This window comes from Gadus morhua, chromosome 2, assembly GCF_902167405.1.
Source record: "Gadus morhua chromosome 2, gadMor3.0, whole genome shotgun sequence".
Lineage (NCBI taxonomy): Eukaryota > Metazoa > Chordata > Actinopteri > Gadiformes > Gadidae > Gadus > Gadus morhua.
This window is the reverse complement of record NC_044049.1, coordinates 10,727,466-10,737,938: the sequence shown is the minus strand read 5'-3', so window position 1 is coordinate 10,737,938 and position 10,473 is coordinate 10,727,466.

The following is a 10,473-nucleotide window of genomic DNA, read 5'->3' as shown; positions in this document are numbered from 1 at the left end:
AGAGAGAGAGAGAGAGAGAGAGAGAGAGAGAGAGAGAGGGTAGAAGAGCGTTCTGAGAGGAAGAGGAGGGGAGCTCTCTGGCAGGCTGGAGGTGAGATGAAGGGGAGAGAGAGAGAGAGGGAGGGAATGATAAAGGGAGAGGGAGAGGGAGGGGGGAGAGGGGTGGGGAGTTGTGCTGGACCGGGATAGGAGGGGATAGTGTGATGTTTAACAGGAGCAGCAGAAGGGGTATGGGGGAGGGGGTGGGAGGGTGGATGGATGAAAATGAGGGAGGGAGGGAGGGAGGGAGGGAGGGAGGGAGGGAGGGAGGGAGGGAGGGATCACAGCGATTGGACTGCAGAGAAAAGTTACGGAGAGAGAGAGACAGCAAGGGAGAGAGTGAAAGAGGGAGAGAGAGAGAGAGAGAGAGAGAGAGAGAGAGAGAGAGAGAGAGAGAGAGAGAGAGAGAGAGAAAGAGACCGAGCGAGAGATGGAGAGAGTGACAGCAAGGGTGGAGAGAGAGAGAGAGCGAGAGAGATAGAGAGAGATAGAAAGCGAAAGAGGGAGAGACTGTTACAGAGGAGGCTGGAAGAGGGAGATGGAAGAGGCAGTGTGAGGAAGTAGGAGGAGTGTGAAAGCAGCAGAGGAGGATGGGATGTTAAGGCAAGGAGAGTCTCCAAGTGAAGAACAAATACAGAAAAAGAGAGAAAATATCCGAGCTGTATGTAGTCAGCCTCGTAGTCTCATGTTATATAAAGTCAACCAGTCTTTAAATGCAGTCAGATACTCTTCTTATATATAGTCAGATACCCTTCCTATTTGCAGTCAGTCACACTTCCTATTTACAGTAAGATACTCTTCTGCACACACATACACACACACACACACACACACACACACACACACACACACACACACACACACACACACACACACACACACACACACACACACACACACACACACACACACACTTACAGTGAAGTCACATCATTGCAGGAAATCCTTCATTGTAGTTGGTGGGGCGCCCTCTTAATTCACATCTCTACAGCTGCTGCTTGGCGATATGAAGTCTCGCGAGACCTCTGGAATCCTGATGGTCCTGCATGGTCCACAGCCTGCCAGCTCATTCAGGAACTACCTCTTCTCCCCCCCCATCATCTAAAGGTGCTTGCACACTGCCCCAACAAACACATACAACAGGCCAGTTTGAGCCATCACCATTGGCGGTGGTTGTCTGTTGGCAATGTTGTGATGGAGAGCAGAAATCAGTTTTTTATTGCAAATTGGGTTGAGGCTTATCAAGGTGTGCAAAGAAGCATCAGAAAATAATGTTCCATTGTAGTCCCAAACAAAGTCAACTTTATCGTTGTCCTCCTATTCATTCCAGATGAGTTAATGGCTGAGGTCTATTTTCCCTCCTGGCTTCATAGCAAAGCTAGGGACCAACAACGTACCATACTCACGTGGCCATGACAGACCCCTCATGTTATGGACGGTGCAGCTGACTCAATCGTTGATGTTTTGGACATTGAGGAAGTACAATAACACTAAATAGCCATTGGTGCAGGGGTTCAGACAACAGCGCTACGCTCTCTGTCAGATTCTTTCCATGACTTTCCATGAATCTTTCCAGCTGACTTTAAGATGCAGATTAGAATAATTGTGGACATCTTCATGAAAGACCCTGTTCTTCACTTCAAGTTCCTTGAAGAACATAGGGAATCCAAGTTGGCAGTGGGGGCAAAACTTGTATATACTGGTGTCTGTTTGTCAGGGCAGTGTGTGCAAGCATCTTAAGGGTCACCGACATTACGGCAACGACGGGTAAGTGGTGCGAAGCCAAGGTAAACTTCTATTCCAATTTCCTTCCGGTCAAAGTGTTTGACTGAGCTGCTTGTGGATGCAAACTCTGTCCTCCATCTCTACGGGGTTCCTGCAGATCACCATAAAGAAGGCATCAGCAAAAAAAAAAAAGATGTTTTATGCAAATCCCCCTTAAACCTTCACAAAATCATGTGCAGCCCTGGAATCCTGGCTCCTCGGATGGCAGAAAGCTGGAGTCACCTAAACAACGTGTGCTTTAATGCTTGACATGCAGGACCTTGTAGCGCTCTCTTGTCTCACTGTATGAAGGCTTTCCTCTTCATAGCGGGTCTTTGAAGATTTCTTTATTGTCTCTAAAAAAAAAATATCGAACATCATCTTTAGTCATACATGGCTCACGCCATTAAAACATGAAAGCAGTAAAAACCGAAGCAACGATTAATCATTGGAATGAGTCCGGCTGTGATATGGCTCCATCACAAGTTTACAGGCAAAGAAAATCTTTTTGTTGGAGGTATTGGTAGCAGTGGGAATGAAGGGGATGCTTTAGATGTTCTTTGAGGGTGAGATGTGGGTTCTTGTTTAGGAACCCCCCCCCCCCCCCCCAGTCCTACCACCGTGTGTTTGGTCCAGTAGACACTTAGAGCTTTGCTTCAGCACCTGTATCTGCCATGTGTTTTTGTTGCAAGCCACAACATATCTAGCTCAACCCCACTCGTTTGGTCTCGAAGATGCTTGGAGATCAGCCAGTACCCTGTTTCCTATAAGAGAGGTGTGACATTGCACCTAAACATAACAAAGAAGCATGCGGTGGTTTGTGGTTCAGACTGCAGCATCGAGGACCCTGGTGTAGGATATGTATGGTGTTTAGTTACTCCCAATGTGTCCACTGTTCTCTCATATCCTCCCACCACCCCCATTAAGTCAAAACCCTGCGTGCGGTCAGGGTAGTAACTTTAATTTAATTTCTAATAAGCTTTAGGCTGCCGAAAATAAATATTCTAGAAACCTTTTGTTACCGATTTGTATAGCTAGTGTGCACTCTGTCCAGTTTGTGTTTTTTCTCTAGAAACCTGGTCGCACAGCACTCAAACACACATTCTTACAACATTGATTTTGTGCTTTCATTGTTCTCCACCACACCTGTAAGTGGCTTTGGATTAAAGCGGCTGCTAAACGAACAAACGACTCAATAAAGACGTGTGGTTGGTCCCGCAGCGCTAAGATGTGTCTGCCCAGCACCACTGCGAGAGATGGGTTTAAACGCACAGGACAAACGGTTCCCAGGCGGAACAATAAAGACTATCCATTTAATCTCACTCCCTATGGCAGCAGTCAATTATACAGAGGGATTCCCGTCCCGATACCACATCATAGAACAGCCTAGGCAATGCATAGCTAAGACAAGGCAGAGGTTTAATAAGATGATTGTGACTGTGTAGAATTGAGTGGCACCTAGCTGAACAGGCTTGGCATGGTAAATAGAAAATGTATATTCAATTAATGTTTTAATTGGTGTAGAACCCCATGAAAAAAGTACAGTTGTGTTTTGTAACCTATGGAGGAGCCTTGACCTCTACAAAGAGTGCGGGTTCTCATCCAAGCGGCGCATCCTATTGCACTGTAATGTTCCTACAGTAGCCCAGAATGGACAAATGGATCTAGAGAGACTGCGTAAAACAAAAATAAAAGGGCGAAAGTGTCGTAGGAAGGAGGGGGGCATGTTATTTCCATGACTACAACCAAATTTTGGTTCGTATTAAGTACCATTGTAGTGTAGGAGTGTTATAATGAGCGATTTGGTACATGAAATGGACCACCCACCGGGGCGTTAAGCTTTAAGCGTCTGAGAAGCACAACCCCCTCTCGGACGCAGGCCTCAGCAGGAATTGCTGGCCAGAGGGAGCTTCACATATCATCTCACACGTGATGTTATACAATAAGTGTCCCAGAAGCTGGGTGTGCATTCTTTAATGCATCAATGCTTTCGAGATGTTCTTTTTTTGGGGGTTTTCTCCCTGTTCGATAACATATTATTTTTATAAATCACAATAAATAAATCACTCTTTCAGGGAAAGTTGCTTTGAAGATGAACGATAAATACATAAAACAGATAGCGATAATTATAGGGATAGGCAAACTGCAACCTCTCCAGTTGATAATAAATTCTACACACTGGACCTTTAGTGAGCACATATTAGATTACCTTTAATTAGATAAGGGTCTGGCATATTTTTAATTGGTTGAAATGGATTTCCTGTTAAAATTGACCACGCTGAAGAAATTATCGTTCGTATGCAACCACACAGGCTTTTCATTAGTGCAGTTTACTTCCCATCGTGTTAATTTCACGTTCCACACTGGAGATGGGATTCAAATTACCCATAACAAAACAGACCGCTCTTTGAAAGCTCAATACTCAATTGTCGTATATTCAATGCAAAACCGTCCAAATAAAAGATCAAATCAGCAACACATTAACATAGCAGAGGAGAGAGTCCAATCTGAAGGCCACTAAGACTCTGACCATGTTGTTCGTGGTCTTCATCACCTTTTCCCACACCTTTCTGTTGTGTTTCTGCTGCTCCCCAGTGCTGAGTTTGCAGCACTGGGGACACACAGCACACTCACTCACTCACTCACTCACTCACTCACTCACTCACTCACTCACTCACTCACTCACGCACGCACGCACGCACGCACGCACGCACTCACTCACTCACTCACTCACTCACTCACTCACTCACTCACTCACTCACTCACTCACTCACTCACTCACTCACTCACGCACTCACTCACTCACCCACTCACTCACATACTCACTCACAAACACACATGCAACTGCACAACACATACCTTTGCTCACACACAAACAAGTACTTGCACACATGCATGTCTACGCACGCCCGCTGCACATACATAAACAGTAGACACACACAAACGGTACTAGCTTTAAGAAGCGCCTTTGTTTAGCTCAGTCTTAGTGTTTTTTTTGTTTTATCCAGGGAGTCATGAAGAGGTTGAGGAGGAGTTCTAGCAAGGGAAAGAACGGTTGAAGAGGAACTGGAGTGGGGGGAGAAAGGGTTGATAGAGTGTGAAGAGGGACCTCTGCAGAGGCAGAACAAGAGCCCAATGGCTTTCTGAGAGGGTTCGTTGAGATAATGAAAGAGTGAAGTGGAGAAGAGAGAGAGAGAGAGAGAGAGAGAGAGAGAGAGAGAGAGAGAGAGAGAGAGAGAGAGAGAGAGAGAGAGAGAGAGAGAGAGAGAGAGAGAGAGAGAGAGAGGGAGAGAGAGAGAGAGGATGCCCTAAGATAAACAGAAAGAAAGAAAGACAGAAGGGGACCCAGACCAAAGCCCCCCCAGGTAAGAACACTCAGCACTCAGCTGTGAATGGCTTGCGTGGTGGTGAGGAGGAGGAGGAGGAGGAGGGTTAGATGAAAGGCAATGAAAGGGAGAAGGAATTGAATAGGGGAGATGATGACATTGTGAGTAGCCTCGCTCTCTGAGAGAGGTTAAGCAGGAAATGCCCTGTTCACGTGTGTATGTAGACGTGGCTAGACTGCATGTCTGTGTAGTGGACTGTGCTGGGAAAAGGCATTTCATAACTATTATTGGTATGTGTGTGTTGGGAGCACGTTCCTTTAACGTGTTTGTGTCTAGCTGCAGAGACACAAGCTATGCATCATTGCATAGAGGTACCAGGTTGATACAGTTTGACATGGCATACTCCTATTGAATCCATATTTTTTTGGCCCTCTGTGCTTTGCATAGTGGGACAAGGTAACACTTTTAATGCATTGACGATGTAAGGGCCTTTAAAGAGAAAGATGTGAAATTTGAATGAATTTACATTATATAAGTGTCTTTCAGCAACAGAAGACATTAGCTAATTGAACAAAATTGGATGCTACCCAATCTTTCATTTCAGATTTACAGCCATCTTAAAACATAAATGTGCATGTGCAGATGTGCATTGTCCCTTTAAAATAAATAAATAAATAGGCTCTTTTTTTTCAACTAATGAATCATGATGTAATAGGTCATGATGTTAATGAAATGTAGGCCTATGCTACCATTAGCCTACTATGTTAATAGTTGAGAATGAATAGCAAATTCAGGCCATAGCTTTGTGTATTGCTGCATTGCATGTGCTGTAGTACAATTGCTTTCTTATTAATCATTTTGTTTTATATAAAGGACAATTGCGGACAACCTTCATTTCAAGCTGTTATTTAAAAAGAGAATTTGCCTAATTTGCCCGCTGTTTCAGCCTATTATCAGTAACACATTTGCATGAATGAACCAAACAACAAAATGCATACGTTTTTTTTCATTGTAGGCTTTCTACAATACAATACAATAACTGATCATTTACTAAAAGGAATAAGCTTATATTTGAACTAACCCTCCCGCAATCACCCGAATATTATAAATATAAATACATCAGAAAAAAGGCTGATCTGCAACCGCCTACACAGGCAGTTTTAGTTGGGTCAAGTGGGCCAATTATTCAATCCACGCATCTCTCGGTTGAACATATATGTGTGTGCTTGTGTGTCTGTTTGTGTCCTAACAGCAGTAGGCTATGTATATGGTGTGAGAAAAGTAAAGGACCAATAACTGAACCCTAAGTGATACCAAACATCAGAGGAACTGTAACGAAAAACCTTTATTGGAGATGTATGAGGTAAATTAACCAAGGGCCATAGGTCAGAAATTCCAACCCAGTGCTCAAAGCTGCTCATTAAAAAGGCATTGTCTGGTGTATCAAAGACTGCACTTAATTCTAGCAGAACATCAGCGCCTTGCCAGATTCTAGTCTCTAGCAGTAACTCTTTTCAAACTGCCCTGCTATTTTTGTACGGTGTAGTATTTACAAAAGAAGCTGCTTGAAAGGATGCTATTCTGGTTGATGGGAGTGATCAACCGGAATGGCAAAGTCCAGAGTCCTTTCAAACTGCTTCTATCATGTGCAGCAAAATGTCATAGGATTTTTGCAGAGAAGTAGTAGGCCTACTAGTGGTTCTAGTAGCAGTAGTAGTTAGTTAGTTGCAGTAGTGTAAATTGACATAGCAATAGAGAAGTATGGAGATTGGTCCGAATTTTTTAAGGCAATAAACCAAACCAGGTTTCTTCAGATGAGGTTTGACACCAGCAGTTTAAAAGTCTGTGGGCCATCAACAAGGTATTTTGATAATTGTACAGAGAGAGGGAACTACAGATGAACCCCTCTTGGAGGCAAGACATCAAGAGGGCAGGGGTTAGACGCACACGGGAAAGTATGGCCATTTAAAAAAAGCTGATTAATAAGAGTGGATGTAAATGAAGGGGCGGATGGAATTATACTGGATCTTAGAGCTTTGATTTTCTCCATGAAGTCAAGTAGGAAATAATGGGACCATTGAGTTAGGCGTACATGTGATGAAAAGTATAAAAAAAGACGGCTCTTGGAACCCTGATTAGTCTTAATTATACTACGAATCGTATCTTATTCTGGGTTGATGGTGTCACGACAACCTGGCTCAAAGCAGCTGTGACATGAAAATGGGAGACCACACTATAGCTAAAGGTTCAATGATCAATATGTTTATTTTAACATTGATAGAATGAAGTCAGTACTGTAAAAATAAATGGTGCAGTGCAAAGTATTTCCAGGAGTGATCAAACCAAAAGGTGTAAAACGCGACATGTGTGCGGAGCAGCTGGCAACATGCGGGAAAGAGTAGCCAGCAGAGTAGCCACCAGGTACACGGGAGCAGCGAGACGAAAGGCAAGAGACCCGGCGTCCATTAGCCCAGGTCTTCTTATAGGGACGCCCATTAGTCCCTGCACCAATGACACACTCCATGCTCTGCAGATGGAGAAACAGCAGCACAGAACAAAGGGGCTGGGCCCCACCAGGCATCAGACAAGTGGTGCTACTGGGAATGACCAGCAGGGTCTTAACAATAGTGTAGTGGCTAGTGTGTTTGACTCTAAGAATAATGTCCACAGTTTGCCTGAAGACAACCTTACACTTTCAACGGTTCATTTGATACAATTGTGCTCACTATTTCATCCTGATACTGTTTTGGTCAGTACCCATTAAAAAAGTCCCTTGGAAGTCCAAAAAGAGCTGAGGTTCCAGACGAATACACATTTGCGAATTGGTCGGTTGATGTCAGGCTTTTTATTTACCTGACTATGAAAAAAGATTAAACACGTTGATACACAGTACAACATTTGTCATAACGAAATGTATCTATGAAGTGGATTGAAGGACATACTTGAGAATGATGCTGAAGACCTGCTCATTAATGACTTATATCTGAATCCACTGTAAGTCACTTTGAATTGAATTCATATCTCCGCTCTGGTTTGTTGCATCTGCATTTGTTTCCAACAATGTATCTTGACTGCCCCAGGACAAACATAAATATAGAAATGATCAATATAAGTTAACATAATGTATAGTTCAATTATTTTACAAAACATCACCAGGCGTGATTTAGAAAAATGTTTATGCTCCTCTTCAGAGTCTTTCGATGTGGGAGGGGGTCTCCTTTCGTGGGTGGTGGTGTAGCTTAGCTAGGTCTTCCTCAGCTGTTTATCAGCCTGGAGCACTCTGCTTGGATTAGAACCACGACCACTTTATAATTACTCTAATGTATCTTGACTGGACAGGCCTGCCTTTCTCAATAATAAACCCATTAATTGACTTTGCCTTCCTTTTCCCTTCAGCCTTCCTTGCTTCCTTCATCCCTGCATTTTTTGAATTTTCTCTCTATCCCTCTCTTTCCCCCCCTCTCCCTCTTTCTCTTTTGCTCTCTCTCTTTATGTCCTTCTATATCTTTATCTGTTCGGCAAAAATTCTCTCCCTCTCTTTTTCTCCCACTCTCTCAATTAATGCCATTAATTCACATTACTTCCTCGTTAGTCTCGGATAATAGCTCATTGTGACTTGATGGTACAATGGGGAATAGGGGGTATGGACTGCTGATTGGTTCATAGGTGTTGATGATTATTTTTATCCAGTTCATTTGTCCTATCCTCTTGGGCGCTCCAAGCAAGTCAAATGTCGTAACCATGGATTTTTCATTGGTGCGCCGCTTGTGATTTGAATCTATGGTGGAATGTTGCCAGTGCCACCAACACCCAGTTCATAACATCATTATACTGCAACTGCAAGGGCTTTCATCGGTGGGCCCTTGGATCAATCACCATTGTGTTACCTCATTCGCCAATAGATAGTGACTCAACCGACATCGGAGCCCAAACATTGGCTTATATTCGATAAAAATCGGCAGGTGGATTGCTTTGTTCTGTATTCAAAAAACCTGTGATTGCCATCGGACACAAAGAATTCGAAGCGTTTATGTTTGCTCAAACCCAAATTATATCCAATCTAATTTCGAGTTTGCTGTGTCTTTCTGGATTTAATGACTTAGAAATGTGCCGCGGTTCTTGGCAGTTTTCTGTGCCCAGTGTGCCAACTGATTTGCTTAGCTTTATGTCTTATCTGTGTAAGTGCATAGAAATCGCATAATAAATTACACCTAAATACACACATTAGTCAAAATGTTTAAGGATATATCATTTGGTGAGCGCTTTGATCCAAAGTGTTTCACAGTACCTAGAGTGCATGCGGCAGTGGTGTGTGTGTGTGTGTGTGTGTGTGTGTGTGTGTGTGTGTGTGTGTGTGTGTGTGTGTGTGTGTGTGTGTGTGAGTGCATGCAGACAAGCGCTTCAACCAAACAGAGGGCGCTCTGCAATTGTTGACAATTTTCTTTTCATGTCTGAATAAGGCCAGGGCAGACAGGGGGTGAGTCAGGGAGTGGGGGGGATAGAGGAGGGAGTGAGGGTGGGGGGACGGAATGAGCGTGGGGGGATGGAGAGAAGGACCCTGTCTCTGAGATTGATGACATCTCTACTTATTTATATTCCACTCTTCCCTAAAATAGATAAACAAAACTAATTTAAATAGGAAGCTATTTGAGGGGCCAAAGGCAGAGACTACTCTGCTGTTGTGTTATTGGACGTCATCCAATCCATCGCTGGCAAAGGACTGACCGTTGGCTTTTGGCATTGCTGCTTTTTTAATCAGTTCTTTCAATTCTAATCAAATATAGCCAAATTTCCGCTTTTATTTTATGGACCTTGGCCCAAACTGTTGACTGTATTTTTTGTTTTACTTTTTTGTATTGTACTATACAAAAAACAATGAGGTTTAAGTTTCCTTTGTTCATTTTTTGCCACTAGGAGGCAATAGGCAATGTGAAATGTATTTTCAGAGGGCAATGATATAAGTGATATAATTTCAAGGGACTCATTATAATGCTGTGCTATATATTCAAACCACATCAAATTAAGCCTACAACTGAGTATAACCATTTTTTCAGGGAAAAAGTCAATTAAAATGCAGACCTAGAGTGTTTGTATTTGTATGTGTGAGTGTGTTCACATGTGGGTTTGTGTTTGTGCGTCTGTGTGTGTGCCACTGTGAATTTTCGGTGAGCTTATTTGACAGAAGGCTGTTTAACAGCAAATTAAAAAAGCAAAGACTTACTAGCATTTCAAGCAATGTTTTAATGCATCTGTATTTTTGTGATCCACGCTAATTCCCAGTAGAGTTTTGTGAGGAAGTTGACACGTGTGCACTGAACGCTCTAGGCACGTGGGTAAATGGCTG